At 43.4% G+C, this 21,950-nt stretch overlaps 1 protein-coding gene and 1 long non-coding RNA gene across 3 annotated transcripts in view; one reads left to right on the top strand and one right to left on the bottom strand.

Annotated features, from left to right (window-relative positions):
- LOC140464430 (uncharacterized) overlaps nucleotides 1–21,950 on the top strand; it is a 154,572-nt gene that overhangs the window by 111,468 nt on the left and 21,154 nt on the right. The window lies entirely within an intron of this gene.
- prr35 (proline rich 35) overlaps nucleotides 1–21,950 on the bottom strand; it is a 65,080-nt gene that overhangs the window by 31,821 nt on the left and 11,309 nt on the right. The window contains exon 1 of one of the 2 annotated variants that reach the window (XM_072559473.1): nucleotides 525–635. The exons of the other annotated variant lie outside the window; for it this stretch is intronic. The gene's annotated coding sequence lies outside the window, so the exon portion shown is untranslated. Of the gene's footprint in view, nucleotides 1–524; nucleotides 636–21,950 lie in introns of those variants that run through there. 2 annotated transcript variants of the gene reach the window in all.

The following is a 21,950-nucleotide window of genomic DNA, read 5'->3' on the forward strand; positions in this document are numbered from 1 at the left end:
AGCTGACTAAACCACATTGCCAAATGGATTCATTTCCTGGATCATGTGAACGTGATGCTGGTTACCTGGCATTTGCAGGACTTTATGCAGCTATAATTGATGCCACCTTACTCTCTGATCACAGCTTAGTCAGTCCCTATGCATAAAAGTTAAGAGTTACTCTGGAAAGAAACCTGTTAATTGATTAAGGTCACAGGTCTTTGAGCAGATGGAAGCATATTTTAACTTCATCTATACTTCCCGCTACCCTCAGGAAAGCAACAACATAATCACAGACCCCTCCCACCCTCTTCCATCAGGTAGAAGGTATAAAAATTTGTATACACTTACGAACAGATTCAAGAACAGGTTCATTCCTGCTGTTGTCAGACTATTGAATGGAGCTCTTTAATGGTAATGTTGATCTCTCTTTGCACCTTCTCATCAGCTGTAACACTGTACCCTAAACTCTGTTCTGTTACCCTGACACACTTGTGTAGTACAATCTGCCTGTAAACCACGCAAGACAATGCTTTTCACTGTACCTTTGTGACAGCAGTAAATCAAATCAAATCAAAAGATGTCTTCCTTAATGAAGCAAAGCTTCAGAAGCACTTCTTGTTCAGCCTCGCTTGTGATGCTTGTGGCTAACAGCATCATTGCAGGGTCTAATAAGGATTTTTTTTATAGGTGCTTTCAAATTTTCCTTTGTACACTAACAAAACAATGCAACATAATGCAATGTTCCCACAGTGCAACCTGAGCTTTTGCATAGTATCCCTTCAATGTGTATGCGTGACTTTGTATACCTCTGTGTCTTTGTATGTCTGTAGCTGTGTGGGTGTGCGTCTGTATGTATGCATATATTTCTGTTTGTGTGTGTTTGGTGTGTGTGTGTGTGTGTGTCTCTATCTGTCTGTGTGTATCTGTGTCTTTGTTTCTGTCTGTGTTTCAGTATCTGTATTTGTGTGTCTGTGTGTATTTATGTTTATTTGTCTTTATGTGAGTGCATCTGAATATATGTCTGTGTGGCTGTGTGTGTGTGTGCGCATAGATGTGTGTGTGTGTTTGTGTGTGTGCATCTCTGTGTAGATCTCTGCGTGTATGTTTGTTTCTGTGCATGTGTCTCTGAGCGTACGTCTGTGTGTCTGTGCATCTGTGTGTGTCTCTCTGTGAGTCTCTGCGTTTGTGCCTCTCTGAATGTATGTGTCTCTGTGTGCATGTGTCGGTGTGGAAACCTGTGTGTGTTTATATGTCTGTCCATTGAACAACTTGATATGCAGCTGATGATAAAAACTCAGGCGCAGGCAGTTTGCAGTACATACCAATTGCCACACCTGAAAATAATTTCTCAAACAACGCCAGCAGATTTAGCATATGAACAAAAAGTTTCCAGGCTTCAGGAATCTTTAAATGGTTCAATTCTGCAAGTCAAGTCAACCTCTGAGAAAAATGCATCTCATTTACGTGCGCTGACAGAAGTTACGTCTATTAGGGGCAGAACCAAGACAAACTCTGACTTTTAAAACCACACATGTGATTTGCATGTGGTTGCTAGTGAAAGGGCAGGCATAGCAATTGGGATCTCTCACTGAAAACAAGTAGAGTATAGAGGGAAAGAAAAATGACAGAACACTTCGCAATGGTTATCTTCTATCAGTTTGATTCTCTTTATTATTATGCATTGCTGAAAAAAACACATATTTTCTCAAAGCTTTTCATTTTGTAATCTTTGCCAGAGTACAGCAAAGCGTAAAACAGCATTGATATCATGGAAGATTTTGTTCAGCAATATTCAAGGTCTCTACAACTAAATAGCACCCTCTAAATGTTGTTGTGATAACACTGCACTCCTAACATCTGCAACAGAAGTATGGATTTTCTGGAATTTATATAATTTACCTAAGCATGGAAATCTGAACTGAAGCTTCAAAAGGAGCAGAGTAAATTGTACTAATGATCTTTCCTTAAAACATGAATGGATCTCTGTATTGAGTCTGAAAGTCAGGTATGAAAATATTTCCACAAGTGTACAACATACAGAAATGATAGTGCCACCTTCATCTCATGCATTACTGGTAGGTTGCTGTGATAAAATACTAAGAATGGATGAATTATAGAAATAAGAAATGTTACATGCTTATACAAAACATAAAACCTGGAACAAAGACCTGAACAGTCCAATTTGTACAGATCCATTGAATTCAAGGATAGCACAAACTAAAATCCTAATTTTTGAGAATATTAGGATGACTAAAGTAATACATGTTTATAGCTAATGTCATGTGCATTAAATAATCGAATGAATAATTATTTGGTCCAATGTAAGATCGCCATGGGTGAAATAAATTGAGACCAACACGGCAAATCAGCTTACTCAGAAATCGCCAACTTATTTTTCACCTGGTCCATACCATTTCATGAGGCTCCTTTCCAGTCTCCCAGTCATTTTTGCTTGGTTTGAAATCTTAAAATATTCTCAAGTCGATGGAAAATTTATAAAACGTTCTCATTTTAATATCGAAACATAGTAAATAGATGCAGGAGTAGGCCATTCAGCCCTTCGAGCCTCCTCCACCACACATGATCATTGCTGATCATCCAACTCAGTACTCTGTTCCCACTTTTGCCCCATACACTTTGATCCCTTCAGCCCTAAGAACTATATCTACCTCCTTCTTGAAGGCATTCAACATTCTGGTCTCAGCTGCTTTCTGTGGCTGATAATTCCACAGGCTCCCACACTTTTTTCATATCGGGAAGTGTTACCACACACAGCCAATGGATGCTCAGTGACCACCAAATCACTCATGGTATTTTTCATCTATTATTGACCTCCAATAAATCACCCATGTTCCAACTGATTCATTTACATATAAAGCCCATTAAAGGCAGTTGAGCTATAGGAAAAGGTTGAATAGGCTGGGACTGTTTTCCCTGGAGTGTCAGAGGCTGAGGGGTGACCTTATAAAGGTTTATAAAATCATGAAGGGCGTGGATAGGATAAATAGACAAAGCCTTTTCCCTGGGGTAAGGGAGTCCAGAACAAGAGGGCATAGGGTTTAGGGTGAGAGGGGAAAAATATAAGAGACCTAAAGGGCAACCTTTTCACGCAGTGGGTGTATGGAATGAGCTGCCAGAGGAAGTGGTGGAGGCTGGTACAATTGTAACATCGAAAAGGCATTTGGATGGGTTATGAATAGAAAGGGTTTGGAGGGATATGGGCTGGGTGCTGGTAGGTGGGACTAGATTGGGTTGGGATATCTGGTCAGCATGGACGGGTTGGATCGAAGGGTCTGTTTCCACGCTGTACATCTCTGTGACTCTATGACTGTAACTCAATCATAAACAGCCTACACCATACCCTTCAATGTAAATCCCGGTTCTGGATTCCCCCGGTCACTGGGAGAATCTTTCCTGCATTTACCCTAGCCCTGTTATACGTTTTAAGTCATCACCCTTTCCAAATCCCTTGCTGGTAAGTGGGCACAATTGAAAGAAATCCTGCAAAATTGCCCCTGTTCATGGGGTTTTTAAGAATCACATGTAACACAGGCTTTCAATCTAACAGCTGCCTCAAAACAGGAAATAAAATAGCACAATAGGACAGTTGTAATTGTGATCCTTATGAACAAATCTCTGGCAAGGGAATTCCTTGGAGTTGATCCTGCTCTGTCTGTATTGTCCCATGTTTATCACCCCTTACAGAAACGGGCCTTTCCCGCTTGGCTGTGTTCCAGTTACAGTAGAGACACAAGGACTGTTGGGGTTAGCACTGCATGCCTCACAGCACCAAGGACCCTGGTTCAATTCCAGTCTCAAGCAATTGTCTGTGTGGAGTTGACACATTCTCCCTGTGTCTGCTTTTTTGGGGTCCTAGGTATCCTTCTGCAGCCCACAGATGTACAGGTTAAGTGGATTAGCCATAGCAGCATTATAGGGATAGGATAGGGTACGGGGTGGGTTTTGGGAGGGTCAGTGCAGACTCAATGGGCTGAATGGCCTGTTTCCACAGTATAGGGATTCTATGATCATAAGTCTGAAGTATTGCCCTCACATCAGGCTCACCTCCATCCGTGGTATGGGGGCACATACAAGGTCTTCCATCCTTCATTAGTCTTCAGAGGAACTGAAATCAGGCAGAAAGCTGAGATGCAGGGACAGTAATTCCCAATAGGCAACAAAGCAGATGAAGTGGAAAAATGATTTTCAGCCTATACAGTGTACTCATAGACTTGAATGGGTCAAAATCCAGAAACGCCCTCCTCATCCACACCCCATGGGCCCCAGTGGTTCACAAAGGTGGTTCCCCACAACCTTGTCGGGGTAATTAAAGATAGGGAACAAATACTGAACTTGTCAATGACACCTACATTCAACGAGTGAATAAATAAAAGAAATTCCAATGTGGGGGGTAATTGCACCAGATCCCATCACCATCATAACTGGTGAGTTAAGTCAAATTGATCCACTTGGTGTGAATTGAATCAGGGCTAAAAACAATTCGGTTACCAGAGCCATGGAACATCAGGGCTTGAAGATCCTACCTCAAGCAATTCCACAGATGAGTCATGCCTGTGTCATTCACCAACAGGCGCATAGAACATTGAACAGGACAGAACTTTTAGCTCTCAATGTTGTGCCGACCTTTTAATCCTCCTCTAAGATCCAACTAACCTACATACCCTTCATTTTACTATCAATCATGTGCCTATCCAAGAAGCACATAATGACTCTACCACCACTGTTGACAGTGCATTCCACATACCCACCACTCTCTGTGTAAAGAACCTACCTCTGACATCTCCCATAAACCTTCCTCTAATCACCTTAAAATTATGTCCCCTCGCGATAGCCATTTCTGCCCTGAGAACCAGTCTCTGGCTATCCACTGTATCTATGCCTCTATCAAATCACTTCTCATCCTTCTTTGCTTCAATGAGAAAAGCCCTTGCTCCCTCAACCTTTCTTCATATGACAGCCCTCCAGCAACAAGAAGCTAATATAAACCCGAAAGGGTGCAGAATCAATTTACAAGGATGTTGCCAGGATTAGAGGTTTTGAGCTATCGGGAGAGGCTGGATAGGCTGGGGTTGTTTTCCCTGGACTGTTGGAGGCTGAGGATTATAGAGGTTTATAAAATCATGAGGGGCACTGATAGGGTGAATAGCCAAGGTCTTTTTCTGAGGGTAGGGGAGTCCAAAACTAGAGTGCATATGTTTAAGGAAAGAGGGGAAATCTTTAAAAGGGACCTGAGGGGAAATTCCTTTACGCAGACGGTGGTGCGTGTATGGAATGAGCTGCTAGAGAAAGTAGTAGAGGATTGTACAATTCCAACATTTAAAAGGCTTTCGGATGGGTATATGAATGGGAAGGGTTTAGATGGATATGGGTCAAGTGCTGGCAAATGGAACTAGATTAATTTAGGAATTCTGGTCAGCGTGGACAAGCTGCACTGAAGGGTCTGTTTTGGTGCTGTACATCTCCATGACTCTATAATTAGTAACAATGAATTTTGCAAAAGGGATAGAGTGCAACAGAATATCCACACCTGGAAAGGATCAAACCTTTAACATGGGAGAGCTTCAGGGAGTCAGGAAATGTTAATGAGAAAGTGTCCAGCCTGTCAGCATGTTTGTACAGCTGTGCACCTCTGGTTTGACTCAGCAGCTGGAGACAGGTAAGAAACCCTCCCTCAAAGAAAAAATAAAATCGCTGTCATAAAATAAAAATGTACAAAATATTTTCCAAGTTGTAGAAACACAGCGAAAAGGGAGGAAAAACGAAAAAATTTCTAATTAGGTCCTTTGAGGTTTGCAGCAATAACAATAGAATATTTTTCCAAGTCTTGTTGTTACAGATGAGAGATCACCTCTGGACACTTTCTGGAATGATTTGCCAAAGTGGTGTCTATCAACTTATTTGGCTGGTTGTACAAATATGTGAAGAAAAGAAACAGGGCAGTGCACTGTTCTGTTACAATTCCGCTTTGCAATATTAAAACAGTTGTATTTATATGTGCTGAATTGATGATATTCAGGTTGGATTCTGTTGGCCTGACAGGAGTCTTTCAGAACTGATAGGAAATTCAGTGGTAAAGTCCCCAGGAAACTCCGCAGGGGAGGCTCTGAGTCACAGCTATCCTCCTGGATTCAGGAACCCAATGGTGGAAATCACACTCACTGACAGCCGCAGGCCAATCAATTGATCCTCATTGCTGTCAGCGCCACCACCAGCAGTGGCAGCTGTTGGTAATGCACCCAATAGAAGTCCAGGATTGACATGAGCCATCCCAGGCCAAAGGTAAAAGGAGGAAGTTAACAGGTGGTTCTGGGGTCAGTGGGGAATGAGAGATTCTGAGGCAAGGGATAAGGATGACTTGTAGCAGCCTACACAGCTTTTGATGCCCAATGCATTGATCAGGCACTGAGCAGCCTGGCATCGTGGCATGGTCTAGAGTGTTAAGTTCCAAGGAGTGATGATGTACAACAATCTGTCCTGGTCCACCCACGTTGACATGATGGTCAAGAAAGCACAAGGTTTCTCTACTTCCACAGGAGGCTAAGAGAATTTGTCATGTCCACAAGGACTCTTAGTCATTTTTATAGATGCACCACAGAAAGCATCTTATCTGGGTGCATCACAGCATGCAATGGCAACTGTTCTTCCCAAGACCGCAAGAGAGCACAGGGAGTTGTGAACACAGCTCAGTCCATCACACAAGCCTCCCATCCACTGACGCCATCTGTACTTCCCACTGCCTCAGGAAAGCAAGTAGCATAATCAAAGACTCCTCCCACCCCAGTTATACTTTCTTCCACCCTCTCCCAATCGGGGAAGGATATAAAAGTTTATATACACAATACATTCAAGAACAGTTTCTTCCCCGCTGTTATTAGACTTCCGAATGGACCGCTCAAGTTGATCTCGCTCTTTGTGCGCCTTCTCTGCAGCCATAACATTGTATTCCTCACTGTGTTCTATCACCCTCATGCACGTTGTAGGGTATGATCTGCCTGTACTACACACAAAACAAAACTCTTCACTGTACCTAGGTACATGTGACAATAATAAATTAATTCAAATCAAATCAAATGATCTAGGACTAGGAATGGGCCATTCTTAGCCCTGCTCTGCCATTCAATAAAGATCCTGACTGATCTGATGTGGCCTTGCCTCCACCCTCCTCCCTGTCCCCTATAGCTGATGCCTCCAATGGCAATCAAACATCTGTCAAGTTCAACCTTGAACATATGAAATGACCCAGTCTCCACGGCTCTCTGGTGAAGAGACTGTACTCGAATAACCCATTGGGAGAAGCATTGTTTCCTCCTCTCCATGGTAAATGGGGGCATCCCTTCTTTTTAAACTGTGCTCTCTATTTCCAGACTCTCCCTTGAGGGGAAGCATCATCTCAGCATCTCCCCTGTCTCACTCCTCTTAGAATCCCATATGGTTCAGCAAAGTCACAGGATAAGGCAAAACAAATTCTGGGAAAATGTGCGAGTTGCTGGGATGAGGGTTTAGCCGGCACTCAAAAGTGACTTGGGTTGCCTAAATGCCAATGGCCAAGGTTCAGATCCAGATCCTCTTTCGCAAGCTCATAACCTGCTAAGATCCTCACATGAGTTTAGCAGGAGAGAATAAGTGGGCATCCATGATGGAGTAGGTTTTAGTCTGTTTCCACCACTCAGAATGTGTAATTAAGGTGTCCCTGATCCAAAAGGCTAGCGCATCGATGGAAATTGATTTGGGCCTTTTGCCAGCACAGACAGCCTTACATTTACATATTTAAGGGGGAGGGGGTGTGAATGTTGTTAAAGGCATATCACTTGACGCAGATGTCAATGGCTGGTGTAAGAGATGCTGTTTCGGGGCCATATACCCTAATGATAGGAGATTATGAAGAAGTTTCTTTGTCTTTTAGATGATGCCTTATAAGCCTGGCGTTTCAGATCTCTACAATTCCTTTTCCGACAGAGACAATGGGCTGGGAGGGTGCAGAGGGAGCAGAATAGGGTTGAGGTGGGTGATTATCTGCAGGAGAAACTGAGTCCCTGGTGAGCTGGTTTGAAACCCATCTTGTTTCTGGGAAATAATCAATTTTTATTGAAGGTTGTCAGAGCCTAAAGTCCTCATCCTTCACACACCATTACCTTTCCCCCAACACACACCCATACCACTTCCATGCCAAGTTAAGCCCTTCACTCACCCCACATGTTGCCTCATACCCTGCACTGATATAGTGTTTATCTGTGCCCTCATTATGCGAGTTTGGCCTACTGTACAAACATGAATATCACAATGAAGAGTTTGAGTTCCTACAGCTGAAGGAAACAGCAAACATTGTTTGATTGGTACCTTTAAGTGTTTATAATAATCTATTCTTTCTGTCATCCTTTTGGTCAATGTCTTAACATTTGTTTGGTCAGGGTCCTGAACTGCTTGAAGCTTCTGTTAATGTAGGTTAATAGTTTGTCTGGCTAACACTTTTTATTGGGTTTAGGAACAGCAATTCTTTTTCAAAAGAAGTTGTGGGATTTTGCTTTCTGTTTGTTTTGTTCTGTATACAGTGTGTATGAGGTAAAAAGCCACAAAAGACTTGAATTGGCATGGGAGTCTATAAAGGGTGGGGAATAGGAGTTGATACTGGATTGGAATGGAAAGGCTATGGAGCATAGGTAAGGCCTTTTGAAACCCCTTTCAGGGGCCATGAACCATAAGTCATGGAGAAATTGGAACAGCTTGACAAAACTTGCAGGGGGTCAGGAGATGCCAAGCCCTCAGATGACATTGATGAGGTTGGCAGTGGAGAATGTGGGTTCACTGCCAGTATCCTTGCCCTTAGAAAAAATTGGGGTCACTGGGAACAGTGATGGGTGTCCCTCATTATCGTTTCTAAATAGCTCCAGAATCATCCAGCCTCTGAAGTAATCGTTAAGAACAGATATGACATTTTCAGAGCTTGACAACAAGATCTATTCAATTTGCAGTCCTAAAAGGGTAAGGCCAAATGGGAAACTCAGCCAAAAGCCAGAATCAAATGTCCTTCATACTGACGAAAACCAACATCTTGAGAGGCTAAATTTCATTTTGAAAGTTTGGATCAATGTCTACAAATGACAGATACTGTGTTTACCCATGTAAAAGTTGATCCTGTGTAAAAGTGAGCTCTTGATCTTTGGCTTAAAATTTTATGGCTTTCACATGCTTCATGTCGAGGTAGACCATAGTTATTTTCATGAATCAAAACCCATCAGCTGCTTCTCTCTCCTTCCCCACTTCTCCACTTTGCACCCTCGCTAAAAATGGTAATAGGTAGGAAATGCAACCCAGGAAAGTACCAGCATTGAACTGTTGTCTGCGGGGAGCTGGTTGAACTGGTACTCTGCCAACTTCAACATTACAAACCGCCCAAATTACAGTGCTCCCTGAGGAGGAGCCACAACCAAGGCTGAACAATCTTCCGATTGCACCCTGGCTGCCGTTTTGACTGTGGCAGACCTTACCAGGGTTAACCTATCAATGTCATAACAACAGGCTATAGGAGATTAGCCCATCAGTGGACTCATGTAGACTACCAATTCAAGTATAAGATGCAACGTGGACCTACAAAAACTTGCATAAAAACTCCTTGAACCAACCTTGTGCCAAGTCAGCCCTTAAAACTTTGTCTAAATTTTGGTCTCAAAAATATCACATTTTATATGAACATTGGCAGCATTGAACAGTAGGAGCAATGCTACACAAATTATGTTGAAAAGAAACAAAGTTCAGTGCATAATGCCATATTACACTAGTTAAATAAAAAAAACAATTAGCAGTAGATTGAGGAGAACTGAAAACAGGTCAGGAATTATCGACTTGCTTTAAATTCCACACACTGCCATTATTTGCATTGGCAAGTATAATAGATGCTCATTGTTTCTAAAAAAAATTCAATAATACACTAAGTAATAACTGTCATTAAAATAAATGAAAATACTTGCACAACCAATATTGCTTAAATTATTTGCAAAAAAGTACATATAGCCTTGTATCCTGATCCTTTGGTGGAATCAATTATTTTTATTTCATTGTTCAAGCAGCTGAGAGACTGAACTTACAGCTGTCGCTGTTGGCTACTGGCACTCACCTTAACCACTGGGTCCCTCTCCAACTCTTTTGATTAATGTCTCTCTGCTGTATAACCTGGCAGTTGCAGACAAGCTGACCAGAAGATCCAGACGGTTTGCAGTGCTTGAGACCGCAAGTTCGTCGTTGCTCAGCACCAGCACTACCTGCTGCGGGCTGCTTGTATTCAAAATATTTTCTAACCTGGATGACAGCAAAACACCTAGTATAAGGATCATGCTCAGAAGAGGCTGGTGCATGAGCAGCTGAAACAAAACAAAACCTGAAATGGTTTGTACATCCCTTTATTTGTTGAGGCTATTACTTTGGAGATAGCCAAAACTTCAAGCATAAACTAATTAAGAAACTTCTCAAAAAGAATGTCTATGCAACTTTCAAAATGGATTGGAAGGTTTTTAGAATTCATATTGAGGATTTGACCAGGCCAGCATTTATTGTCCTGGAGAGTGATGTGCATGGTCCATGTGGATGAAATTGGTCACACACTGCAGGGCTGGGAGTTCCTAATTTTTAATCCAGTGACAAGGAAGGGGCAGGGTGTCACTTAGAATCATAGAGTCATAGAGATGTACAGCATGGAAACAGACCCTTCGGTCCAACCCGTCCATGCCGACCAGACATCCCAACCCAATCTAGTCCCACCTACCAGCACCCGGCCCATATCCCTCCAATTCATATACCCATCCAAATGCCTCTTAAGTGGTGCAATTGTACCAGCCTCCACCACTTCCTCTGCCAGCTCAATCCATACATGTACCACCCTCTGTGTGAAAAAGTTGCCCCGTAGGTCTCTTTTATATCTTCCTCTCTCACACTAAACCCAAGCCTTCTCGTTCTGGACTCCCTCACCCCAGGGAAAAGACTTTGCCTATTTACCCTATCCATGCCCCTCATAATTTTGTAAACCTCTATAAGGTCACCCCTCGGCCTCCGATGCTCCAGGGAAAACAGCCCTAGCCTATTCAGCCTCTCCCTATAGCTCAAATCCTCCAACCTTGTAAATCTTTTCTGAACCCTTTCAAGTTTCACAACATCTTTCCGATGGAAGGAGACCAAAATTGCACGCAATATTCCAACAGTGGCCTAACCAAAGTCCTGTACAGCCGCAACATGACCTCCCAACTCCTGTACTCAATACTCTGACCAATAAAGGAAAGCATACCAAACGCCTTCTTCACTATCCTATCTACCTGTGATTCCACTTTCAAGGAGCTATGAACCTGCACTCCAAGGTTTCTTTGTTCAGCAACACTCCCTAGGACCTTACCATTAAGTGTATAAGTCCTGCTAAGATTTGCTTTCCCAAAATGCAGCACCTCGCATTTATCTTAATTAAACTCCATCTGCCACTTCTCAGCCCATTGGCCCATCTGGTCACGATCCTGTTGTAATCGGAGGTAACCCTCTTTGCTGTCCACTACACCTCCAATTTTGGTGTCATCTGCAAATTCTGGAGCAGATGGTGTTCCCAATGCAACAGCAACCTTTGCCTGTCCAGGAAGTCCAACATTTGGGAGGTGCAGACAATGGAAAATTGTTACAATGTGAGTAGTGTAAAATGGCTAGCCAACCCTGGTCCCTGGATGGGTTTCCTCATGAGATATTATTGGCAGTTCTTTGAATTTGTAAAGCAATGGTGTAATGCAAATACTTGTTAGACAAACTCTGTTGCCATTCACCCTATAATAAACCTATCAAATATATATGTGCATGTGCAAATGGATTTATTCAGGTTTACTGGCATGCCATTGAGGATGGGAAAGCCACTATTTCCACAGTCACAAAAACAGAAATTGCTGCAGAAGCTCAGCGGGTCTGGCAGCATCTGCAGAGAGAAAGCAGAGTTGGGTCAAGAGACCCTTTGTCAGAACTGATGGTAACCAGGAAGAAGTTGTTTTTTAATGCAGAGGTTAGGGTGGGGTAGGGGGTGAGCAGTAAACGATGTGTGGAGATAGAGTCTAAAGTGAGGGAAGAACAGTTGGACAAAGGAGTGGTTAACGATTAGCCTGGGAGAATGAATAGCTCCTCATAGGAACTATTCATGGCCAACAATGGGTGGTGTGTAAGAGCAGGCCATGTGGCAACGAAGTCTGGTGTGTGAGGGCTGGGGTAAGAATAAGGTGCCTCAAGCCCTAAAACTTTTGAACTCGACATTGAATCCAGAAAGCTGTAGAGATCCCGAGTGGAAAATGAGGTGCAGTACTTCCAGCTTGCACTGAGCTTCACTGGAGCACTGCAGCAAGCCTGAGACCGAGATGTTGCCCAGAGAACAGGGTGGTGGGTTAAAGTGGGTTGAATTTCCAGAAGCAGCTTAGGGGACAGCTTCCCAAACTGGCAAGTTAGGAACCCCAGTGAGGCCACAACACAAAATGTGGGAGTGGTCAGACACCATGGCAGCAATGATCATTTTCAATCGTGTGCTCCCTCTATAACAGGTCCCTGCTGCTTTTACAGGCCTTTGCCCCTCCCCCCACCCCCACTCTCACCACTCTTTTAAAGGGCTCCGCACTGTTCTCTCACTGTCTGCTCCTCCCCACCCCCTCAAAGATCTCACTGAGAGGATACACAAATCATCAAGCCTTGACCTGGAGGTCACAGCGGGGAAATGTTTGCGAAGCAATGACACAGGAATAAGGACTGTGCTGTGACATTAAACCACACTTTAACCATTTGTCTTCCAATCTTAAAAAAAAATTAATGATGTTTAATACTGATTATTTCATTCCAGGTGTACTCGATAAATACCACAGATTCTGACTAACAGAGTTACAAAGAAGAGTCATACTAGATTCAAACCATTTCTCCACAGATGCTGCTAGACTTGTTGAGTTCCACCAGCGCTTTCTATTTTTATAACAGACCACTGTCATTGTTTTGGGCTAATTGGAGATACTGCAAACATGCTCAGCTAAAGCATCTCAGCACCTTTTCAAAACAGTTCGTGAAAAGAAAAAGTTGCAATTAACTTAAGTCCATTGGGGCTTGTCTATTTAGAGAGAGAAAAAAAATATTTTTCTTTAAGGAGCAAGTCGCAGTGACATCGCTTGGGAACTGACTTAATGAGGCAGCTCACCTAACAAACAGAATCAATGAAGAATGATCATCCTGCATTAGCAGCAGCTCACGTTGTTTATAGAGTCACTATTTTCCCAGTGATGCTATCAATACACAGCAAGTCTTCAAAGATATCATCGAAAATGAACAGAAACTTCCCCCTCCAAAAATGTATTAAAACATTGCACAGAAACATCTTAATAGTTGAATCTTAAGAGGGGTTTTGTAATTGACGCTTTCCCTTTAAGTTAAGTGGTGTGTGAAAAATCAGAAATTATTGCCCTGAAGCACTCCAATGGAAGCAGATAGTGAAATACAAGCAGATCACCAGCTAAAAATAGAGCTGAGCAGAAACTATTGCTACACATCATTTGGGAAAGAATTCTTCCATGTTCTTGTAATTAATGTATGCTTACATCATGTCTTGAGCACAGCACCTGAATGAAAGAACTGTCTGAGGAGAAAACAGTGCTAAATACACAGCCAGGCAGCTTTTATTTCATCAGAAATGCTCACTTTGCAATTGTGGGCAGCTTCACTGGTTGAAAATGCTGATTCATTTCTATATTAGCTGAATGCCAGGCAGGCAGAGGAAGTTGTACAGAGCAAACAAACATACAAGTTAGGGGCAGACGCCCCTGGAGCCTGCTCTACTTTTCAATAAGATCATGGTTGATCTGCTTGTATTTCGAATTGCGAGTTCCCATCTCTCACCAATAACCTCTAATTCCCCTGCCTAATAAGAAATTATCCACATCCACCTTCAAAATATTCAATAATCTTCACCTCCGCTGCCTTTCAAAGTCACACAAACCTCCGCGAGGGATAAAGCTCTCTTCATCTCTGTCCTGACAGGGTGAACCCTCATTTCAAAACCATGCTCCCTGGTTCTGAGCTGAGTCACAAGAGAAAACATCCTTTTCACATCCGCCTTGTCAAAACCATTCAGGATCTGATACACTTCAGTCAAGGCAGCCCCCACTCTTCTAAACTCTAGTGGCAGCAAACCCACTCTGTCCAACCTTTCCTCATCAGATAACCCACTCAGAATCCCTACAGTGTGGAGGCAGACCATTCAGTCTATTGAGTCCATACTGATCCTCTGAACAGCCTCCCACCCAGACCTACCCCATCCCAGTAACCCTGCATTTCCCATGGCTAATCCACTTAGCCTGCACATCTTTGGACTGTGGGAGGTAACATGCAGGCATGTGGAGAATATACAAACTTCACACAGTCAGTCATCCGAGGGCAGAATCGAACCCAGGTCTCTGGCGCTGTGAGGCAGCAGTGGCTAACCACTGAGCCACCATGCCACCCCGTTAACATGAATATTCTTGATTGATATAGATCGGGAACTTTGATTATTGGCAATCATTTTGTGCAATTTAACTTATTTTTTTACGAACTCAAATCGAATACACTTCAATGTTCCAGGTGTCAATCTCGTAGACCTTCTCTGAATTACCTCCAATGCATCAGCATTCTTCCTGAAATGAGGAGAGTAAAACTGAACACAGATGTGGTTTCACCAATTGCTTGTATAAATGAAGCATAAGCTTCTCACATTTCTGTTTAATTCCTCTCATAACAAAGACTCGCATTCCATTAGCAACCTGAGTTACTTGTTGTACCTGCACACTAACTTTGTGTGACCTAGAAACAAGAACATCTAAATCCCTTCGCATCCCTAAATCTACAGTCTTTCTCCATTTAAGTAATACTCTGTCTTTTTTTATTCTTCCTGCCCAAGTGAACGACTTTGCATTTTCACACATTATACTCCATCTGCTAGATTATTGTCCACTGACTCAACCCACCTATTCGGTTACTATTGAGTTTGCACAAGTCTGTGAAAGGAAACAAGGAGTTGAATCTTAGCCAAAATAAAGTAATGTGCAGGACCCAATGAAGTCTCTCACCAAATGTTACCAAACTTGCCATACTAATTGCTGTGGCTGCCACTAAAGCATCTATTAAGGCCAATTCCTGTCCTGTCTTACCATGCGCTGTTCCCAGATGAAGTTGCCACTTGGCAGATATCTCCCTGAAAGCCAAAAGATCAGTCCCATTTCATCTTTGAGGACAGATAGCTGGGAAGTTGCTAATATCTGCACTATTTCACCTCAGCCATCGGCCCTCTGAACAGTAGGCCTGGGGGACTTGGCCTCAGTTCCAGACACCCTGGCCCATGATGATACTATGGTTTTAAGAGGCGTATTTTGTCCTTTTTTATGACAAAGGGTTGAGAGAGAGAGAGAGAGACAGAGGTGATGAGCAGTCTGTTTAGAACCCATCAATGGTCTGGGTTTATTTTTAAAAGTTGGAGCAATTGAAGCAGCCTGAACGGGTGGGGTCAAGCTTCCACAGAGCCAGGAGTTTTAGTTTCAGTTTTTCAGGGGCCTTGAAGCTAGGTTTGGAAAGTGCAGTACTTCTCTCCCTGATACTCTCTCTCTCTCTTTCACATTCAGAGTTTTCTCTTGATGTTTTTCCTCCTGGACTGGAGAATTGCCTGGGTGACAATCCATTTTACTGAATTTGCCTTTGCCAAGGGTGTGTTGATGGGATATTACAGTATTGGAACAGTTATTATTTAGTAGTTGAATAATCTATTACTCTGTTAAGCTTTCCAATAGAGTTGTTATTCAAATTTCTTCCTTCATTTTTGCTGTATTTTAACTATTATGTGTGAATAAAGTGTGTTTTGCTTCAAGTTTGACCAACCCAATTGCATTCGGAATGAAATGCCTCACGCTTGGCTTAAAAATAAGAAAAAGTTAAAGTCTGGGCTATCTTCTGACTATATTTTGTGGGGATTTGGTCTGGTCTATAGACAGACAGGGTAATGCCAGGAGGCACCCAACCAGAGGAGGAGCCATTCACAGGTCCCCAAGCAGTTTCTCAGGACACTTCAGAGGTGGCCAAGCCCCCAGTCTCCACATTGCCTGCCCTATCCCTCTGGCCCCAAGAAGTTCAGGTCAAGAAGGGGTCACTGTGGAGAAAGTCATGAAGACTTGGGAACTTGGGTGAGTTAGTGGTAACATCTTGGGAACTGTTCATATCACAATAGAGGAGGTGTTAGATGTATTAGAATGTATGAAGCTGGAATTATCTCCTGGTCCTGACCAGATATATCCGAGAACACTGCAGAGGGTTGGAGAAGAAATTGCACGGACCATGATTGACATTTTTGCATCATCTTTAGCCCGGGTGAGATCCCAGAAGCCTAGAGGGTAGCGAATGTTGTGCCCTTATTCAAGAAGGACTGCAAACAAAAACCTGGTGACGATAAATCAGTAAGTCTAACATCTGTGGTAGGTAAGTTACTTGAGAAGATTCTGAGGGATAAGATATACGTGCATTTGGAAAGACAGAGTTTGATTAGGAGTAGTCAGCATGGCTTTGTGAGTGGGAGATCATGTTTGTTATAGTTCTTTGATGAAGTGACCAGAAAGGTTGACGAGGGCAGGGCAGTAGATGTATACTATATGGATTTCAGTAAGGCCTTTGATAAGGTTCCACATTGTAGCCTGCTCTGGAGAGTTACGTTGCACGGAATCCAGGATAAGCTGACAAACTGGATACATAATTGGCTTGATGGTAGGAAGCAGAGGGTAATAGTGGAATGAAGTTTGTTGGACTGGAGGCCTGTGACTACTGGAGTGCCTCAGGAGTTGGTTCTGGGTTCATTTCTGTTTGTTATCTACATCAATGATTTGAATGAGAATGTACAAGGCATGATTAATACGTTTGCAGATAACACTAAAATAGGTGTTATCGTGGACAGTGAGGAAGGTTATTTAGAAATTGCAGCAGGAAGTGGGCTTAGAAATGGCAAATGGCATTTAATATAGATATGTGTGAGGTCTTGCATTTTGTAAAGTCACATCAGAGTAGGGGTTTCATGGTGAATGGTAGGGCCTTAAGGAGTGTAGTGGCCTTTGGAGTTCAGGTGCACGGTTGTCTGAAAGTGCAGTCACAGGTAGAAGGGCAGTGAAGAAGGCTTTTGGCACATTGGCCTTCATCAGTCAGGGCATGGAGTATAGAAGTTGGGAAAATATGTTGCAGTTATACAGGATGTTGGTGAAGCCATGCTTGGAGTAATATGTTCAGTTTTGGTCACCTTGTTATAGGAAGGATGTGTTAAACTGGAAAGAGTGCAGGAGAAATTTACAAAGATGTTGCCTGGACTCAATGGTTTGAGTAATAGGGAGAGGTTGGACAAGCTAGGACTTTTTTTCTTTAGAGTGTAGGAGACTGAGGGGGGAACCTTATAAGATCATGAGAGGTATGGATAGGGTGAATGCACTCAGTCTTCTTCCCAGGGTTGGGGAATCAAGGACTAGAGGGTTTCAGATTAAGGTTAGAGGGGAAAGAATAAAAGGGAATCTGAGAGACAACTTTTTTTCACAGAGGGTGGTGCACATATGGAATGAGCTGCCAGTGGAATTGGTTGAGGCGGGTACATTAACAACATTTAAAAGGCATTCGGACAAATATATGGATAGGAAAGGTTTAGAAAGATATAGGCCAAGTGCAAGGAAATGGAGTTAGCGTTGATGAACATTTTGGTTAGCATGCATCAGTTTGGGCCGAAGGGCTTGTCTATGCGCTGTAGGACTCTATGACTTTATGACTTCCATCTGGCAAGAAGACCCTCAGCGTGTAGGGCTCATCCAGCCCTAGATGTTGGCCTTGCCCAACCAATCCTCAATGTCAATGACCTCCATTGTAAAGCAGGCTCCCTCCAGCCCATCTGTCGAATGGGGATAGGGAGTGAGTCAATGCAGCCCAGTGGCAGGAAATTAAAACTGATGGTACATGGGGGTCATGGCTGACAGTTAAGTAAGTAGTTAGTTTTGTTTTTCACTGTTCATTGTGGTAGGCCCTCTCTCTGTGCCTTGCACCATCACTCCCAGGGCAGCAATGAGACACTGATGGGTTTGGGGTCTATTATGATATCAACAAAACCCATGCATTATGTGTATGTGAACTTGGAGCAGTGAAATGTGTACATGGCATCAGCTCACATTGGGACCTTTTGGCCTCACCTCATTCATCTTCACCTCCTGTTGGGCTGTGCATGCAGGGAGTCTCCCAGCAGTCTCAGTGACAGGGAGATGGAACCAATACTGCAGCACGGCTAGAGAGTAAGCTCCCTGTGTGCCCATGTTGACAACGGGTCATGGGTTGGAGGAGAGTGTATTCCCTGGTGAAGGCCTAGTGGCTGGTTACCAATGTGGAACCCTTACCCAAAAGTCAGCTCCCTTACCTCCACCCATTGCAAAGTGCATTCACAGCCACTCTGTTCATTATTGCCCTTATTCCAAGTGCCTCATGACAGTCTGTGGCTCTTCGCCACAGGTTTTACATCTCACCTGAGAGACCCTCAACATCATCCTCTCCTAACGCTAACCCTCAGCAACATCATAGAATAACAGAATCAAACACTACAGAAAGGGTGCTTTGGCTCATTGAATCTGTACGAACAAAGATACACTACTACCTAAATTAGTCCCACTTTCCCTCATTCACCCCCCAGCCTTGAATGTCATGACATTTCAAGTGCTCATGCAAGTATTTTTTAAAGGTTGTGAGGTTCCCACGGTGGCACAGTGGTTAGCACTGCTGCCTCACAGCGCCAGAGATCTGGGTTCAATTCCCGACTCAGGCGACTGACTGTGTGGAGTTTGCACGTTCTCCCCGTGTCTGCGTGGGTTTCCTCCGGGTGCTCCAGTTTCCTCCCACAGTCCAAAGATGTGCAGGTCAGGTGAATTGGCCATGCTAAGTTGTCCGTAGCGTTAGGTAAGGGGTAAATGTAGGGGTATGGGTGGGTTGCGCTTCGGCGGGGCGGTGTGGACTTGTTGGGCCGAAGGGCCTGTTTCCACACTGTAAGTAATCTAAATCTAAACTATGTCCCAGGTAGTGCATTCCAGACTCCCATCACGTCTGGGTGAAACATATTTTCCTCAAATCCTCATTAAACCTCTTGCCTATCACCTTAAAAGTGTGCCCACTTTTTTTATTGATACACCTATTCACCCTATCCATGTCACTTATAATCTTATACACCTCTATCAGGCTCCCCCCTCAAGCTTCTCTGCTCCAAAGAAAACAACCAGAGCTTACCCAGCCTCTCTTCATCGCGGAGATGCTCCATCCCAGCCAACATCCTGGTGGATCTCCTCTACATCTGCTCCAATACAATCACATTCTTCCCACATATTGGTGACCAGAACTGCATGCAGTACTCCAGCTGTGGCCTAACAAATGTTCTGCATAGCTCTGCATAACTTCCCTGCTGTTATAATCTGTGCCACAATTAATAAAAACAAGCGTCCCATCATCTGAAAGCACAGTATTAGTTTCCGCTCCTGACTGCTTCACTGTTGCTAAATTTTTTGAAGATAAAGCCACCAACATCCAGTGCTAGCTGAACAGAAATTACCTCCAATGAAACCACTGGGACGACTGAGGCTAACGTTGTGGGTCCATGCCTCCAACCCCATTCCCAGTTACTGACCCCATTCTTCTCCATGGCAACCATCTGTCAACCATCATGGCAGACTGTTTAAAACGATGGTGTCACCTTTGTCCTCTCCAATAACAAACTCCCATTCATATGTGCTCATCATCAGTGAGGATACCTATTTGCACTTCCATAATATCCCCTGACATTCTCCCTCTTGCATCATCTATGAAACCATTATTAAACCTACATTGCCCCTATGCTTGACTATTTGAATCGACTCCTAACTGTTCTCCCAAGTTTACACACCATTCATTTCAGATCAATCTGAATCTGAAAGATGTTGTGAAACTTGAAAGGGTTCCGAAAAGATTTACAAGGATGTTGTAAATAGACAAGAGGGCATAGGTTTAGGGTGAGAATGATGAACGATTTATTTATTGTCACATATATCAAGGGAGATACAGTGAAAAATGTTCAGTTGCCGACTAGATATCCCAATCCAATCTAGTCCCACCTGCCAGCACCCAGCCCATATCCCTCCAAATCCTTCCTATTCATATACCCATCCAAATGCCTCTTAAATACTCTCCATCACTTCCTCTGGCAGCTCATTCCATACACATACCACCCTCTCTGTGAAATTGTTGCCCCTTATTTATCTTTTATATCTTTCCACACTCACCCTAAAGCTATGCCCTCTTGGTCTGGACACCCCCACCCCAGAGAAAAGATTTTTGTCTATTTACCCTATCCATGCCCTGCATGATTTTGTAAACCTCTATAAGGTCACCCCTCAGCTCCGACGCTCCAGGGAAAATAGCCCCAGCCTGTTCAGCCTCTCCCTATAGCTCAAATCCTCCAACTCTGGCAACATCCTTGTAAATATTTTCTAACCCTTTCAAGTTTCACAACATCTTTCCGATAGGAAGGAGACCAGAATTGCACGCAACATTCCAACAGTGGCCTAACCAATGTCCTGTACGGCTGCAACATGACCTTCCAACTCCTGTACTCAATACTCTGACCAATAAAAGAAAGCATACCAAACGCCTCCTTCATTATCCTATCGACCTGTGACTCTATTTTCAAGGAGCTATGAACCTGCACACAAAGGTCTCTTTGTTCAGCAACACTCCCTAGGACCTTACCATTAAGGATATGGCCTGCTAAGATTTGCTTTCCCAAAATACAGCACCTCGCATTTATCTGAATTAAAAACCACCTGCCACTTCTCAGCCCTTTGGCTCATCTGACCTAGATACCAGTCACGACTCCTCAGAAGTTCTGACATTTGCTGGGAGATTCCCTGAGATATACACTCCTGCACGCACAGCCCAACTGAAGCAGTCTGTGTTCAAATGCAACAAGATCTGAACGATATCCAGACTTGGGCTGACAAGTGGCAAATAACATTTGTACAACACAAAATCCAATCAGTGACCATCTCCAAAAAGTGACAATCTAACCTCCTTGACATCGAAAGGCGTTACTGTCATTGAATCATACACTGTCAACATCATGGGGGTTACCATTGACCAGGAACTGAACTGGACTCATCATATAAATACAGTGGATGGAATACTCCCCACCTGACTGAATAAACACAGCTCCACAACAGCCAGTCAGCGACACCCACGTCCCAAGACTGAATAAAGAAAAACAAGTTGTTTTGATTTCTCTTTGAAAGGGCTGACATAGTTTGGTACGTGGCAGATATCAATTTGTGGTTTGTATTCAGCTCCAGGTTCTTTTTCCTTTCAGCCCAGAAGGTGGAGATAGCTGGAAAGCTTCACGTCAACCCTTCTCCAGAAATTTAATTTTTAAAAATTTGTTCTTTCACAGGATGTGAGTGTTGTTGGCAAGGCTAGCATTCATTGCCTGGCCCTAAGTTATCTTCACCTGAGTGTCCCCCTTAGATGTGTCAGAAGGCAGTTAAGGTTAACCACATTGCTGTGGGTCTGGAGTCACGTGTAGGCCAGACCAGGTAAGGATGGCCAATTTCCTTCCCTAAAGGGTAGGAGTGAACCAGGTGTTAGCTTCATGACCCACCATCTGATTCACTTCGTGGTTTTATGTATGTTAGCTTGTGTAACACATAGCGCAAGAGAGTCAGGGTCTTGTTGAAATATAGAAGCATAGAAAATAGGGGCAGGAGTAGGCCATTCAGCCCTTTGAGACTGCTCCACCATTCAATATGATCACAATTGATCAGTGCCCTGACCTGTTCCCACTCTCTCATCATATTCGTTAAGCCCTTCAACCCAAAGAAAAATATCTAACTCATTGAAAGAGAAGTTGACATGGATGTTTA

Source organism: Chiloscyllium punctatum, chromosome 40 (assembly GCF_047496795.1).
Source record: "Chiloscyllium punctatum isolate Juve2018m chromosome 40, sChiPun1.3, whole genome shotgun sequence".
NCBI lineage: Eukaryota > Metazoa > Chordata > Chondrichthyes > Orectolobiformes > Hemiscylliidae > Chiloscyllium > Chiloscyllium punctatum.